Genomic DNA, 15,361 nt, shown 5'->3' with positions numbered 1-15,361 from the left:
AGGTAGGGTTAAGAATTACAATGAATAATAATTGTTGAATACATTGCGTATGTGAGGCAGTGTCCTTTAGCTTTACTGCATCACCTCATTTAATCCTCGAAACTATTTTACAAATGAGGAAACGGAGTCACAGAAATTAGATTACTTGTCTAAGTGTGGAGCTATGGTTCTTCCTTCTGTGATTTGACTCCAGAGCCTATCTGTGTTATCAGCCATTATAGCGTATCTTCTTTCAAATAAGGATGATGGATACAAAATTAAAATTTTAGGGATTTTTTAGTTAGAAAATTTCTACATTTTCCTACCTTTTGAAGTATCTGTTGTTACTTCATGATTTGGATCTGCAAATTTTAGAATTATTTAATGTGGGAAAGAAAAGATTAATTGCTCCTATTCTTTTTAAAGCATAGTTTAGATACATACTTGTATACATTTGAATATTTTTTAGTCTAATAACCAGAATAGAGTTTGTTCTAAGAAATAGAGATGTTCTATATTTACAAATTGCTAGCCACCACCATAGTAACATAATGTAATTAAGATATATCATATATCGTATCATATTTTGGCATCAAATTGTAACACATTCTTTGAAATGCAGGCATCTTAAGTCATTAGATTTCCCAAATATTTAGACACAACATGTAAGAAAGGGTTAAGATGAGCTTTCACATAAAGGCAACATGGAGTAGGGAAAATGGAGGCTCAGCGGCAGAACTGGCTTAAACAGTCTCCATGGTAAAGGGAAGGAGACAGAGAGAGCCATGACGTAAGCCTAGAATCAGCGCCAGCTCCTTATATGGGAAAAATAACCAGGGTTACTGGAATGTAAAGGAATGTGGGGTGTAATCAAAGGCGGCAACTCTCGGTGGGAAATTTAAACTAGTTAACTCTCTTTGATAGGTTGTACAATTCAAAATCTCAAAGGTGGTCTAGTTAGCTCTCTCAGATAGGCTGTACTCTCTGGAGTACCCAGCCAATGGGGAAGCAGGGGAGGGACCTGCGTGTTAGGTGTAGGATATAACTATCACCATGTTCTTTTTTTGGCACGCCTGCCATGTTTCTGACTCTGCCTCCCTTCTTGGAAGATCGTGAATAAATTCTTTCCTTCTCCACAATCTGGTGAGCATTTATTCCTTTTTGCTTATTTCTCACACAAGGAAATTGAGTTTTGATGTTTCATTCTATGCCACTTCAATTTCTTTCAGTCAGTGGTCTTATGTTCTTTTTAGGCAAGAGAGCTATGTATTTATTTATTTATTTATATAAAAGCAAAATCATTCATTGGAATACTGCAGAGAAAAGGAAGGAAGGAACTTTCAGACTTCAAATTCTGGTTGTTTCTGGACAACTGTTTTTCACCAGTTTGCAGATTTTGACAGCTTGACAAATTGTGTTTTTGGTGTTGTGAATTGTCTTTTACTTTAAAGATTGTAGTATGATTTCTTTTAGTTTTGACTCTTTCTTTCAGTATCTGAGCCTTGCATGGCTGGTGTCAAATGCCGTTTGAAGCAGGAAAGTGGTTCTTCATAAGCAGTGATAGAAGAGGCAGGAAGAATGACCATTTTTGGTCCCTTTGAGTTGATGACAACTTGGACTTGAGCATCTGTGAACTCCTCTGTGTTGAATTAGATTCCCTCCAGGTTTTCTTGAAAAATATTTTGTATATGAGCACTAGCTGCATACTAAGACTTGGGTAAGAATATTCTACTTCATGGTTATTGAGACAAAGCTTTGTTGCCAATGGAAAGAAGGATTTGGCAGCAGAGGTGGGAAATATTTCAGGCACTAGCTGAAATGATGTAACATGATTTTTAGGTTTGGGGCTTCAATAGCCTTCTTGACAAACTTGGAAGGTAACAAACTTGTTCCCTTTCTTTTCCAGTTCCCACCTTCTCAAATCTCAGCCATGTTCCATTTCCTTAGGTCTTCACAGTGGTATTTATCTTTGACTCTGACTAGCAGGTAGATCTCTTTGCACCCTTTGTTGTTGGGTAATAAAACAGTTCTGCCCAGAGTATGTGCATGTGTAGAAGGGGCACATCCCAAATCTGGGTTCGTTGCTTGGCGTGGCCAATAGAAGTCACACTGAACCAGGCTGAAGAAGAAAAGATGGTTTATTTACAATGGCAGGAACACAAGGGAAGTTTTCCCAAATCTGCCTCCCTGAAGTGTTTCTTCAATTGGCTTTTATACCCAGGTTGGGAGACAAAAGAGAGATAATCGTTTAATTAACATGCAACAAGATAATCATTTAATTAACATAGACTGTGCCGGTTTGTATGTATTATGTTCCCCAAACGCCATTTTCTTTGATGTAATCTTGTGAGGGCAGATGTTATTAGTGTTGATTAGGTTGGAACCTTCTGATTGTTTCCATGGAGATGTGACCCAGCCAACTGTGTGACACCTTTGATTAGGGTGTGACCTCTTGATTGAATGTTTCCGTGGAAATGTGGCCCCACCCATTCAGGGTGGGTCTTGATTAGTTCACTAAGAGTCCTATAAAAAGAGCTCACAAACAGAGGGACCTCAGAGAGCGATATTTGGAGAGAAGCTGCAGCTAAGAGAGGACAAAATGCCCCCAAGAACAACATTTGGGAGAACTGCTGCAGCCTAGAGAGGAAGGTCCTGGGAGAAAGCCATTTTGAAACCAGAACTCCAGAGCAGACACCAGCCATGTGCCTTCCCAGCTAACAGAGGTTTTCTGGATGCCATTGGCCATCCTCCAATGAAGGTACCTGATTGTTGATGCGTTACCTTGGACACTTTATGGCCTTAAGGCTGTAACTTTGTAACCAAATAGACCCCCTTTATAAAAGCCAGTCCATTTCTGGTATTTTGCATAGTGGCAACATTAGCAAACTGGAACACAGACAAAGGCTTATCTATATCTGGGAGGTTTGGGGCAGTCTCCCAGTGATTCTTTAATTGGCTAAACCCATTAGAGACAAAATGAGTTAATCATTTTAGTTAACATGTAACAGATTTGGAGAACTTAAGTAATTTGTTATTTTCTGTTTTCTTCAAGAACTAGGTGACACCTGGGGAAGGTGTCTCCAGGTGTTTAGGGAGATAGATGAAAAGGCTTTATTCCTATCTGGGTGCAGACTTTACATTTACATACTGCTTCAGACTTTACGTTTACAAATTGCTCCTTTGTGAGAATAAGAGCTTCCATTATAGCCCATTTCCAGCTTTGAAGGTTACATTTTAAGGCTACTTTACAATTTCCTGCTTGCTTACAGTTTTATATTTAAAAAGATTATAAAATAATTTATAAGATTATATTTTAAAAGTCACTATTACATGCTGTGCTTCCTTTCAACTGTCGGAGTCTGTGGTTCAGAGAATTGGATCCGAATTCTCTTCTGCCTTAAGGAACATGTCTCTAAGGAATCGAGTCACTTGAAATTCCAAACTTTATAACTTTGACGGAATATTAAGTCTCTCATGTGGAATATGACTCACTTAAATTTCTGTTTAATGTGTGTGTAAAAATCAGTAACTGATAAAAATGACTAACAACAATGATTTTGTTGCTTTTATAATGCACATATGACAAAGTAATTTGCTAAAAGAAATCTAATGATACTATGGTACAGAATTCATTACAGTTTGGAGATATATGTTTAATGCAGACTTAATGATTGGCATTCAATAGCATTGGACACAGGTTCGTATCTGCATTGAAGATGCACAATTAAATGTATTCTTTTCAGTTGTATAGTAGTTAATTTTAATAAAAAACCTATTTGAAGTATTTGTTTTTCAGAGAAACTAGGAGAAGATTTATAACTGGAGAATTTTCTGCAGAATTCCGTTTTTTATTTTGTTTAGACTAATTTGTAGACATTTGGCTTGCAGAAAACTCTGTGATTTTGGTTTTGTCATAAAACCATTTTGCCAGTGAAGAGTATTAAAATTCAAGCTTCTACATGTGTCATATTTCAGGCTAAAGAAGTTTTACAATCAAACTAGGGAAATGTGAAAATAGAGATTTATAATGGAAATGTTGATTCAATTTGAGCTGAAGCCAAACATTCATGAGGGAAAATTATATTAAACAGGAGATGTTTAGAGAGACTTTAAATTATGACAGTTTTAGAAAAACATATGTTGTGGATGTTTCCCAGGCTTTGAGCATACTCTATCTGGCAGACTGGGAACCTAGCTCCTTGATGTTTCAACCGTTTATTAAATTCTCTTTTATCTTCCTTTAGACTAGTGGACCTAAAAGTTATAGCTTAGAGCCTCGTGATTGGACACTGTATCTGGTACATTACTGTGGGATCAAAACCTGATGTTGTCAGTGGAAGTAATTTTGCACTGTCATACTGTATTATATTTATGAGTATAAATTGCCATTTTAGATAGCAAGTTAAAGCTACCAGTTGCTACTGATTTATTCCATTTGTCAAAGCCTAACAGATACTCCGTGCAACCAATTTATTTTTCTATAATGTTCAAATATGGAGGGTGAAGTGTTTGAAGTTGTGAGAAAATGGAATATATGTATTGGGGAAGAAGATTCATTGGATACCTGGATGTATGTTATTACAGTGAGTGTTCCCAAAGACCTAGCATTCAGAAGACTCTCTGCTTTGTTGAGATGACCAGGGTCTCTCCTGATGGTGATATTATAGCTCAGAAGAGCCACTTGGCATCGAGGTGCATTCTGGTTTGTTGTTGAATCTACTTCCTCTTGTGCTGCATTCTGATTTGTGGTTCCCTGTCACTCATTCTGACCTTTTACTCTCTATCACTCTTGGACAGACCATGAATGTCTGGACCGTCCTTTTTTGGGTATGTGGAATGGTAACATGCCGTGGACTTTGGGCACAGGGAGACCTGAGTTTGAGTCCAGGCCCTGTCACTTATTCATGTGTAAGCAAGTTGGGCCTCAGGTTCTCCAAACCTAAAATGGCAAAACACCAGTAACTCCGTCACAGATTGCTTGGGAGGATAAGAAAAAATACAAGCACTGAGTATAGTCTCTGGTACTAAGCACTACAAAATAACTGTTATTTTCTTATTAAAGTATTTATTGAGCATCTACTGTGTGTTTAAGTGCTTTTTTTATATATTTGATAGCAAGAGTACAGATTTGGTTGCAGCCAGATAGATTTGCTATTGAATTCGTGCTCTGCCACTTAATGAGTTGTGAATTTAGACAATTTTTAGTTTTCTCCAAGCCTCCGTTTTCTCTTCTTCAACTGGAAGTTGTAGGAATATTATATATTGGTCTATCAGAGAGTGTGTGACATCTTTCTCTAGCCTTTGTGCTTTTCTGCCTACCTGGAACATCTATATGCATACCAGCTTCATCCCGTGTGATTTAACCCAATCTTTGCCTGTTACCTCTCAAATTTTTAGACTGAACCCAGGATGCCTACTCTAACTTAAGGTTATCTTGTCTTTTTATTTACCTTACACACTTCAGACTCTGGCTCCAGCCTCAGGCTCATGGTAAGTGGGCTTCAGCTTTCTGTAGAGATCATTGTCCTGCCCAGCTCTTTAGTTGACCTGCCAGGACCACCTGGGATCCATCACCTGGAGCAGAACTGTAGAATTTCACAAAGGTAGTTAAAAGGAAGATATAGTGAAGGTGGTGTAGTGGTGGCTACTAGCACTGCTTTTGAACTAATGCTTTAATTATACCATATGCTTGTGTAATGTTTTATAACTTCCAAAGTACTTTCTTACCCCGTGGAACTCAAATATGAATCAGCACCAGAAACCCTGGAAGAACATGTTAAAAACAGTCTTAGGACTGCACCCCCAATTTAATGAATCAGAATTCCTAGGACAATACCTACGAAATTTGTTTTTTTAACAATCTCCTCAGCTAATTTTCTTCTGTCAGCCAGCCTGGCACTGGTTCACAGATAGGAATTTGGGAACCCCTGAACCATTCCTTCTGCCAGTTCGGGAATCTCATAATCAAAATCTGACAGGCCATCCCCGGACACACCTAAAGACACACTAGAGCATTGCAGCCCCAAAAGGCCTGTTTTGTGTTGACCCCAGTCTTGTGTCTCTTGTTTTCTACTCTGGGGACTTTAGTTCTAAAGTCCTGCTAGTGTTTCTCCTAAAATGAAAATAGGTACCTTGTCCTGCTATATCTTAGTATTTTTAACCTGGACATGAAATCTGACTTTTATTTTGACATTTTCTTGTATCTTACTCTGTATATTTGTTCATATAGCAGTCAAGTTTCAGAATCCTATTTCAAATTATAAATTCCAGTTCCCTAACATTTCAAATCATTTTGAATTGTGTTATGGGATATGCTTTACTGAATCTAAACAAGTTTTGGAAGCTAAATTTACTGGCCAGTCCTCCCATCCCCTGTGGCGATTGCACACACACACACAGAAAGTCAGTCTATATTCTGTGCCAAGTGAATGGAACAAATAACAGAGTACATTTAGGGACGATCAGTGTGAACTAGAGCTGGAGGATTCAAGGTTTGACCTGGATGCCTAGATTATTGCAGTGGTTTTACCAGTATCCCTGTTCCCATCTTTGCCCCTACAGCCTTTTCTCATCACAGCGGACAGGGTGAATGTTCGAGCCTAAGTCAGATCCTATCACTCCTCTGAGCAGAACCTTGCAGAATCAAAGGTAAAGCCTTCCCATGGTCCCTCAGGCCCTCCATTATTTGGCCCAGCTACCTTTCTAACCCATTTCCTGGTGTCTTTGCTGTTCGTTGCCCATTCCAGGCATGCTTCCAAAGTGGGTCTTTTGTTTCCCCTGAATGGAGCTCTCTCCTGCCCGTCCTGGTCTATGTGTGTGGCTCACGTCCTTCAGGCCAGGTCTTTTCTTTTAGCCACCCCTGCGCTCTCTTAACATTCCCACTCACACCCCAGTAGCCCTTATCCTTGTTATCCTGTCCCTCTGTCTCTTACACTTGACATGTTATATACTTCTTTGTTCCTCTCTATTACATGTCTTCGGTCAGAATGCAAGCTCTGTGAAAGCAAGACATTTTCTATTTTGTAGTTTGTTCATCACTGTATCTTCAATCCTAGAATAGTGTCTGGAATGAAGAAGGCATTCAATAAATACTTGTTGAATAAATAATTACAACATAGTTATAGAGGATGAAACTGATATTCTGGTTGCTTAAAAAACTTGCCCAGGGGAACACAGTAAGTAAATGTCTAAGACTGGATTTTAACTTAGGTCTAATGCCAGTGTCTTTGTTCTTAATATTATGGACGAGTTATAATTATGGAATGGAAGGGACATTACACGAAAGGAACTCCAAGAAGAAAGTCACAGAGGTGGAAGTGGTGGTCTAGTAAATTTGGAAGACAGTGATGGAACTAAATTTATGAAGGGCCTTAAAATGCCACGGGTGGGGGGTGGGGGGATGGGGTTGAGAAGTTTTATTTTAAATTGGGGAATAATAGTAGTTCCTACCACATAAGATTATTGGGATTTAATCCTTGAAAACCACTTTGAAAAGTGCCTGGCACATAAATAGTGCTCAATAAATGTTGCAATTTGGAGTGTATCTTGACAGTAGAGCCAACCCAGGCCATCTCATTTGGTCTTCTGGCTTTATTAGTGGATTTCCTTTTACTGTCTCCAGAGTAGGAATTTCTACTGTTTTTTGGACTAGACTATTCCCAATTTCAGATTTCTTGTTTTTCCCTCAAAACTAAAAAACATGGTGATTAAATTCAGCTGTTTAATCTGAGTAGAAGATAATTCAGTACTCAAAAAAATGGAGAAAATAAGATTTTAGAAACATGCATTTATTTAACTTTACTTTTTGTATTTTAGAATTGTGTTTAAACCAGCAGCTTCCAGTCCTGTGGTGTATGAGAATCACCTGGTGGAATTTTTAAAGCTATAGATTCCAGGCCTCAGTCCAGACCTCTGAATCAGAATCAATGGAGCTAGAGCCCAGGAATCAAAGCATAAACGTCTCCCAGATAACTGTGAAAATGTATGCTCAGGCTTGGGAAACACTGTTCAAAACCACCCAAACTTATTAACTTCTTTCTTAGAGAGAAGTATTTACCTTTTTGCTCAGGAATCTGTCCTAAGTTTTAAGAAGCCTTTTAATCCTATTACACCTTTACAGAAGGACTCACACCTGTGCTTTTAAAAAAACAAAACAAAACTGTTGCTAAAATATGCAGGGGATGTAAATGCAGATAGGGTAAATGTTAAGGTTTTTTTCCTCCAGAAAGGATGGGAGTTCTAGTTATACAGGAAAGAATACAGGAAAAACAGGCTGGTTCATCCCCAGTGACAAAGGGTCGGCAGTAGTACTGCTTTAATCACCAGTGACTACTCACACTGAGGCCTGGGAAAGAGCAGTTCTCTCCCTGATCACCCAGGCTGATGGTGCAATGAGGTTTCACAGTGCTTTTGACACACTACGCTGTAACAGGAAGGGCAGCTTTGCCGCCTCATAGTATAACTGGGCCGTGAATGGTTTGCTCTTGCCTTCTGTCGGCTAAGGTTGGCAACGCCTTTTTTCCCCACCATGAGAATAAAAATACATTTTGTAACCCTCTTTCTTCTTGCTAAGGAGAGAAGGAAATTGTCATGTCTTATTCTCCATTCTGTAGTAATGTTCCCTGCTACTCTCCAATTTTTAAATGTGTGGTTTTTAATCTCACCAACTAGAACATAGAATATAGGAAGTTATGCAACCCTTAACATTATTTTTTGCTAATATGAGCTAAGAACACAGCGTAAAATTCTAAGTGTGTCTTAGTGTTTTAGTGTGGCATGCTTTTAGCCTAGCTGCACTTTGACATCCTTGAGCCCTTACTCATCAAGTTCACTGTACCTGGAAGCTTTTTTTTTTTTTGTCATCCTCCATAGTTCCAGCCTAGCTTAGTAGATAAATAGATGTTTGCTGCATGGTTGGGTTTGATGTGTAATGTGATGTAGTAAAACAACAAAAAGTTTTTTCAAGGTAAAGACTCATGGTAAATAAGAGTTAGTTGGAAATAAAAAGATTCATGGATGATGGCTTTGAATGCTTTGGATTTTGATACTTTTAATGGAAGAAGAAAGATTTTCCAAGAAGGGGAGTTGTATAACCTTTTCAGGAAGCCTAGAAGTGGGAAGGTACAGGGGACATTTGCATAGATCTTGTCAGCCGTTGAGATACCTGTGTACCAACAAAGATCATTTCCAGTAGTGTCATGTTCAAATAAAAAGTAGAGAAGTTTAGTGACTAATAATGAGCATTTTGGGCTCCAGCAGGAAATCCATTTGTCTCTAATTGGTTGTGTAACCTTCGGCAAATCACTTAACTTCTAGGTTTATAACGTGAGGGTGTCATAATAGGTTATCTCAAGATATAATATTATGATTGTGTATAAGTAGCTTTATTGATATTCAAAACACCAGGCAATGCTTTCTGATGCAAGAGGAGAAATAATTTTCTTTGAGACAAAACCAGAATGATCAATAAAAGTGTTACTATCGGTGGGGTGAAAATTTTCATATTGTTAATATTATTATTTGGTGATATTATGGTTGGACTCATATCCAGTCTGCTCTGTGAGTCAAATCCTTGAAATTTCCTTGAGATTTGGGTAACTAGCAGGAGCCAACTGAGAACAAGGTCTGCTTAATTATGAGCTGAGCCTGTGTATAGGTCTATCTGGTAATGCTAGAGTGGAAGGGCCAACTTCTTCCACAAATCCCATGTCCACATCTACCCTCAGTCTAGTTCTACGAAAGGTAAAGAGGAGAGTCACCTGCCATGACTAGGAAGAGCAGCAGAAGAGGAGAGAAGGGTGAGAGAGTTGTGCCCCACGTGGCTGCCCAAGAACTTTTAACACTGTGGCCCTGGTCACTGATAAAGATGATCAGTCAGTTTAGGATCTCTCTCCTGGGGTGTGAGGAAGCAGGTGGATGGAGAGAACAGCAGGGGCTTAAATTGTCTTCTGTCTGTAGTCCATCCTTCCTCCTTTACATGTGTGCACACCTCCTGCATTCCTTCCAAGATGCTCCTTTCCTTAGTCCTCAAAGCAATGGAAATATGTATTTTTCTTTTTTGCTTGAAGTTAAGTTTGGCCTAGCTAGGGTTCTTTTGAGTAGATGAAGTCAGTGATTTTTTTTTATGCCTAACTTTTAAAGGCCATATGTAAATTTGAGAACCTCTAAGTTATAGTAGAAAGAATGAAGCCCCTTGAGTTCCAATTTTGACTCTCTTGATTTCCAGTCATTTGATCTTAGGCAAAATTATTTACTTACATGTCCCAAGATTTTTTTCCTTATCTATTAAATGGGGAGAACAGTCTTTCTTTTGTCTCTGCAGAATTGTAAAAGAGATTTGGAAATGAGACATCTGTAAATAAATGTAATAAATTAGTATTAACATTTTATGATTAAAGATAAATTATTAGTCGAACAAGTTCTTTGGATCAATTTGCGATTTTTAGGAAACTGATGGTGATACATATATGATTGATTTACTTGCTAATGTGAGATCAGTTTCACTGTGTGTGATATTCTCATTGTATTGCAGGATAGATAGTTAACATAGCTGCAAATTCTGCATCTCTCTCATAGATTAACCAGGAGAAGTAAAGAAAAGACTGATTTCCCATGGCCATCATTTTTATAAGGCGAAGGGATCTTAAGTGTTCTTTTTTGTTATTTTACTAAGATACTATATATGGTATTAGGTGGTCATTTTTTTACTTTTTCTCTTTTTTCCCTCCAGGTAAAGATCTCTAGTATCATGAAATTCCTTTTTAAAAAAGTAATCAACCAAAATTAATTTCTATGCCTCTTTCATTGAAATTGGGTAAACTTTCCCTTTCATATCTGGCATTCAGTTCATACTTCAAAAATTCCAAATAAAATATGCTCAGGAAGTTTTCACCTCAGTGCACTAAAATTCATTCTCTATGCCTAGTGTATCCCCTTGGAAGCAAATGCCTGTTTAAAGAAGTACATTATGGAAAAACATTCTTTAATGATTCATTCTAACATTACTCTTGAATTTGAGTTTCCTGGAGAACTGAATGAGCTTGTCTTCTAGCTAGCCAACAGAACTAGGACAATTATGGGTGAAATCAAACAGGTGAGAAGTATGAAGTCCCTTCTGTGTCTTTCCTCTTCTCTATTTAGTAGATCTTGGTATCAGTGGTACATAGCTTCCTGTTTTCTTTTAAGACAGGTTTATTACCAGATAGGGACATAGAATTTGGACCAGACACATTGCTAACTGTTAACTATTTGTAACTTTTTTCTTCATCCATTAGATAATTGGTTTATTTGCTGGCCCATCCTTATGGGATACTGAGTTGTTTTATGTCAATAAAAGTACCCCAGTAGGATGAATGTGTACCCGGCGTCGTGGGATTGAGAACATCTTCTTCTTGACCAAAAGGGGGATGCAAAATGAAACAAAATAAAGCTTCAGTGGCTGAGAGATTTCAAATGGAGTCGAGAGGTCACTCTGGTGGACATTCTTACACACTATATAGATAACACTTTTTAGGTTTTATTGTATTGGAATAGCTAGAAGTAAATACCTGAAACTACCAAACTCCAACCCAGTAGCCTTGACTCTTGAAGATGATTGTATAACAATGTAGATTACAAGGGGTGACAGTGTGACTGTGAAAACTTTGTGGCTCGCACTCCCTTTATCCAGTGTATGGATGGATGAGTAGAAAAATGGGGACAAAAACTAAATGAAAAATAGGGTGGGATGGGGGGATGATTTGGGTATTCTTTTTTACTTTTATTTTTTATTCTTATTCTGATAATTTCTGGTATAAGCAAAATGTTCAGAAATAGATTAGGGTGATGAATGCACAATTATAAGATGGTACTGTGAACAGTTGATTGTACACCATGGATCATGGATGATTGTATGGTATGTGAATATATCTCAATAAAACTGAATTTTTAAAAAGACTGTTAAAAAAAAAAAAGTACCCAAGTAGTCATGCTGCCTTCCAGATATTTCACTTGTGTTTTGTCAGATCCCTAAGAAGAGGCCCTGCAGTAAAATAGAGGAAGCATCTGTGAGGCCTCCTCAGAGGAGAACCCGAAGAGAATTTCATCATTCTCTCAGTGGTGCACTTGAGTCTCAGAGCAGAGACTCCTTGGGTGCATTCCTGATGTTGGTGTTACAGCTGAGTACCAAGGGAACTGGGCACAGTTGGCATCTCAGACAGAAGGACATTAGAATTCAAAGTCATTCCTTCTCACTCTTGGATGGCACTGTGAAGAAGGGTGTGTTATCACGGGATGAGAATGCAGTATCAAAATAAGTAACTTGTTGCATGTTCACTTTCCAAAAATGATCTAATTTAAGGATTATAAACTCATGGTAGAATATGTTTCAGATGACTGAATATAGATTTTGGAATTGAAAAACTCCAGGACAGTGGCGTTTAACATTTTTTAGGCCTGTGGAATCACTTAAGAAATGTGTGGATCCAAATGCACAGTTACATATGGACCCAAATTTGGTGTGCTGTTGAAGAGTTTGATTCCTGCAATGCCAGGGCCCATGGGTTCAGGTAGGAGTTGTGGGAGTAGGGACAAGCCTAAGCGAGGACAGGGTTTTGCCTTTTACTAAAGCACAGAACACTTGAACTGACTTTCAGTATTGGTCCTACAGGAGATAGAAGATATCTGCTCACTTTCTCAAAGAGATCAGCAAGTAGAAGATCAGTCTGGAATTTAATAGTAACATTTTATGTAGATAATATTTATTTTCTGTTCCAGTTTTGCCAGCAATTTTAGTGTATTTCACTTCGTGATTCACCTTGAACTGTGGGCTTCTGTTTTCTCAGTTTTTAAGTGAGAACATGAGTTGTTCCTTGGTAAGATAGGAAGAACACTAACCAGGGACTCTGGAGATATGTGTGAGCAAACCATTCAACCCATCTGTGCTTCAGTGTCCTCATTTATCAATTGTGTAGTGGGGAATATTTTTATGACAGGTGTTTATGCCTGTCATAAAAAACCCTATATGCTCTCAAAGTTAATCAACAGTGTGCATTGCTCATCCAACATTAATCCATTTCTATGTTTAAATCTCTTATTGTGAAACTTTAAATGGTAGAGAGGAAGCTAGAGATAACCTCATGTTTTATGTAAAGAAGAATAATATGCTCTGTTACACAAGTATTCACTGGTTTTATTGGGGATGATTTTAAAGCAGTAAGTTTTCTATTTATTAAACTTGATTTATACCTATGTAGATTTATACACATAGGTATATGTAATTTGGGCTGTGTTCCTGTTTGCTTTAATCTCCCATTATGCAAAATACCAGAAATGGATTGGCTTTTATAAAAGGGGATTTATTAGGTTAGAAATTTACAGTTCTAAGGCCATAAAAGTGTCCAAACTAAGGCATCAACAAGAGGATACCTTCACTGAAGAAAGGCCTGTAATGTCTGGAACACCTCTGTCAGCTGGGAAGGCACATAGCTGGCATCTGCTGGTCCTTTGCTCCCGGGTTCTGATTTCAAAATGGCTTTCTCCAAAATGTCTCTGGGCTTCTGTCTCTCTTACTTCTCTCTCTCTCAGCTCCTGTGAATCCTTGCTTGTTCTCCCAGGGCATTTCTCTCTAAGTGTCTGTGGGCCCTCTCAGCTTCTCCGAGGAGACTCTGGGCTTCATCTCTTAGCTTAGCATCTCCAAACGTCTTTTTGTATGCATTTCCAAGTGTCTGGGTCTGTGTTGGTTCCTGGGCTCCAGTAAACTAATGAAGACTCACCTTGAATGGGCAGGGTCACACCTGCATGGAAATAATCTAATCAAAAGGACTCATCCACAGTTGGGTGGGTCACATTTCCATGGAAACAGCTTAATCAAATGATCCTACCCATGATAAGTCTGCACCTACAAGATTGGATTAAAAGAACATGGATTTTGTGGGGGCATAATAGATCAGACCAGCACAGGCAGTTTAGAAAAATACAAGGAAGAAAGTTAAAAGCATGCTTAAGCCCATTTGCAAAATAACATGGGGATGTTTCTGTGCCATGTTTTTGTGCATATAGATTTTTAACATACTTTATTTCATACTTTAGTTTTGCCTCCTTTCAGATTTTATTAGTTTATAAATCCTCAATGTCATGAATATTCTTGAAGGAACATTCTTGGCTGTGTAGTATTCCCTCATAAAAGTGTAACCATATTTACCCTAGCCATTGGCTTTTTATGCTATATCAGATTTTTCATTCTTATAGTTCTGGAATGAATATCTTTCTGTATGAGATTTTCCCCATATCTCTTATTTTCTTGGGTAGATTTTTCAGATATAGAAGTCAAATGATTTGAACAGTTTTATTGCTCTTAACGTATATTATGTAAGTGGTGGAGTACTGCCAGTTTTTTACACACATCTGCAGCATTAAAGGGTATTCCTTTCCTAGACCCTCACCACCTTGCATATGTGTGTATGCACATGCACATGTGTAACTCGTATAATGTGATAGGTCATGAATAGTATCCTATGCTTTAACTTCATTTCTTGTATCACTTGTTATTTATGTGCATATCTTATATCCCCAGCTAAACTTGTAGACAAGTAGGAAACTCTCTAATTCACCCCCTTTTTTTTTGTATCCCCCTCCCTAACTTTTCTTAATTAGAGAACTTGTGGGTTAACAGAACAATCATGCATAAAATACAGGATTCCCATCTTCCACCCTATTATTAAGACCTTCCATTGGTGTGGGACATTTGTTACAACTGATGACAGCACATTTTTATAATTGTACTATTAATTACATAGCCCATGGTTTAACTTTGTGTTCACTGTTTGTGTACTGCAGTTCCATTGATTTTTTAAAAAAAATTCATTCTATTACCATATATACAATCTAATATTCCCCCTTTTAACACATTCGGATATATATTTCAGTGCCATTAATTAAGTTCACAATGTTGTGCTACCGTCACCACCACCCATTACCAAAACATTTCCATTGTTCTCAGTAGGAGTCCTGTACATTTTAAGCTTAACTTCCCATTCCCTATCCCCACCTTGTCCCCTGGTAACATATATTCTGGGTTCTGACTTACTTTGATTATTTCCTATGAGTGAGATCATACAATATTTGTCCTTTTGTGCCTAGCTTATTTCGTTCAACATAATGTCTTCAAGATTCATCCATGTTGTTACATGTAGCAGAACTTAATTCCTTTTTATGGCTGAGTAGTATTCCATTGTATGTATACACCACATTTTGTTTATCCATCCATTGCTTGATGGACACTTGGGTTGCTTCCATCTTTTTAGCAATTGTGAATAATGTCACTGTGAACATCAAGGTGCAAATATCTGTTTGAGTCCCTACTACATATCTAGTAGTTGGATTGCCAGGTCATATGGTAATTTTA

The 15,361-nt window shown here is 38.0% G+C and overlaps 1 protein-coding gene across 6 annotated transcripts in view; it reads left to right on the top strand.

The window, feature by feature from the left end:
* The window catches only part of SIPA1L2 (signal induced proliferation associated 1 like 2), a 261,788-nt gene that overhangs the window by 104,635 nt on the left and 141,792 nt on the right, over positions 1–15,361 (top strand). The window contains exon 1 of one of the 6 annotated variants that reach the window (XM_037820971.1): positions 6,607–6,627. The exons of the other annotated variants lie outside the window; for them this stretch is intronic. The gene's annotated coding sequence lies outside the window, so the exon portion shown is untranslated. Of the gene's footprint in view, positions 1–6,606; positions 6,628–15,361 lie in introns of those variants that run through there. 6 annotated transcript variants of the gene reach the window in all.

The sequence above is a fragment of the Choloepus didactylus genome, chromosome 2 (genome assembly GCF_015220235.1).
Source record: "Choloepus didactylus isolate mChoDid1 chromosome 2, mChoDid1.pri, whole genome shotgun sequence".
NCBI classification, from domain to species: domain Eukaryota; kingdom Metazoa; phylum Chordata; class Mammalia; order Pilosa; family Megalonychidae; genus Choloepus; species Choloepus didactylus.
This window is presented reverse-complemented; position numbering and strand designations above follow the sequence as displayed.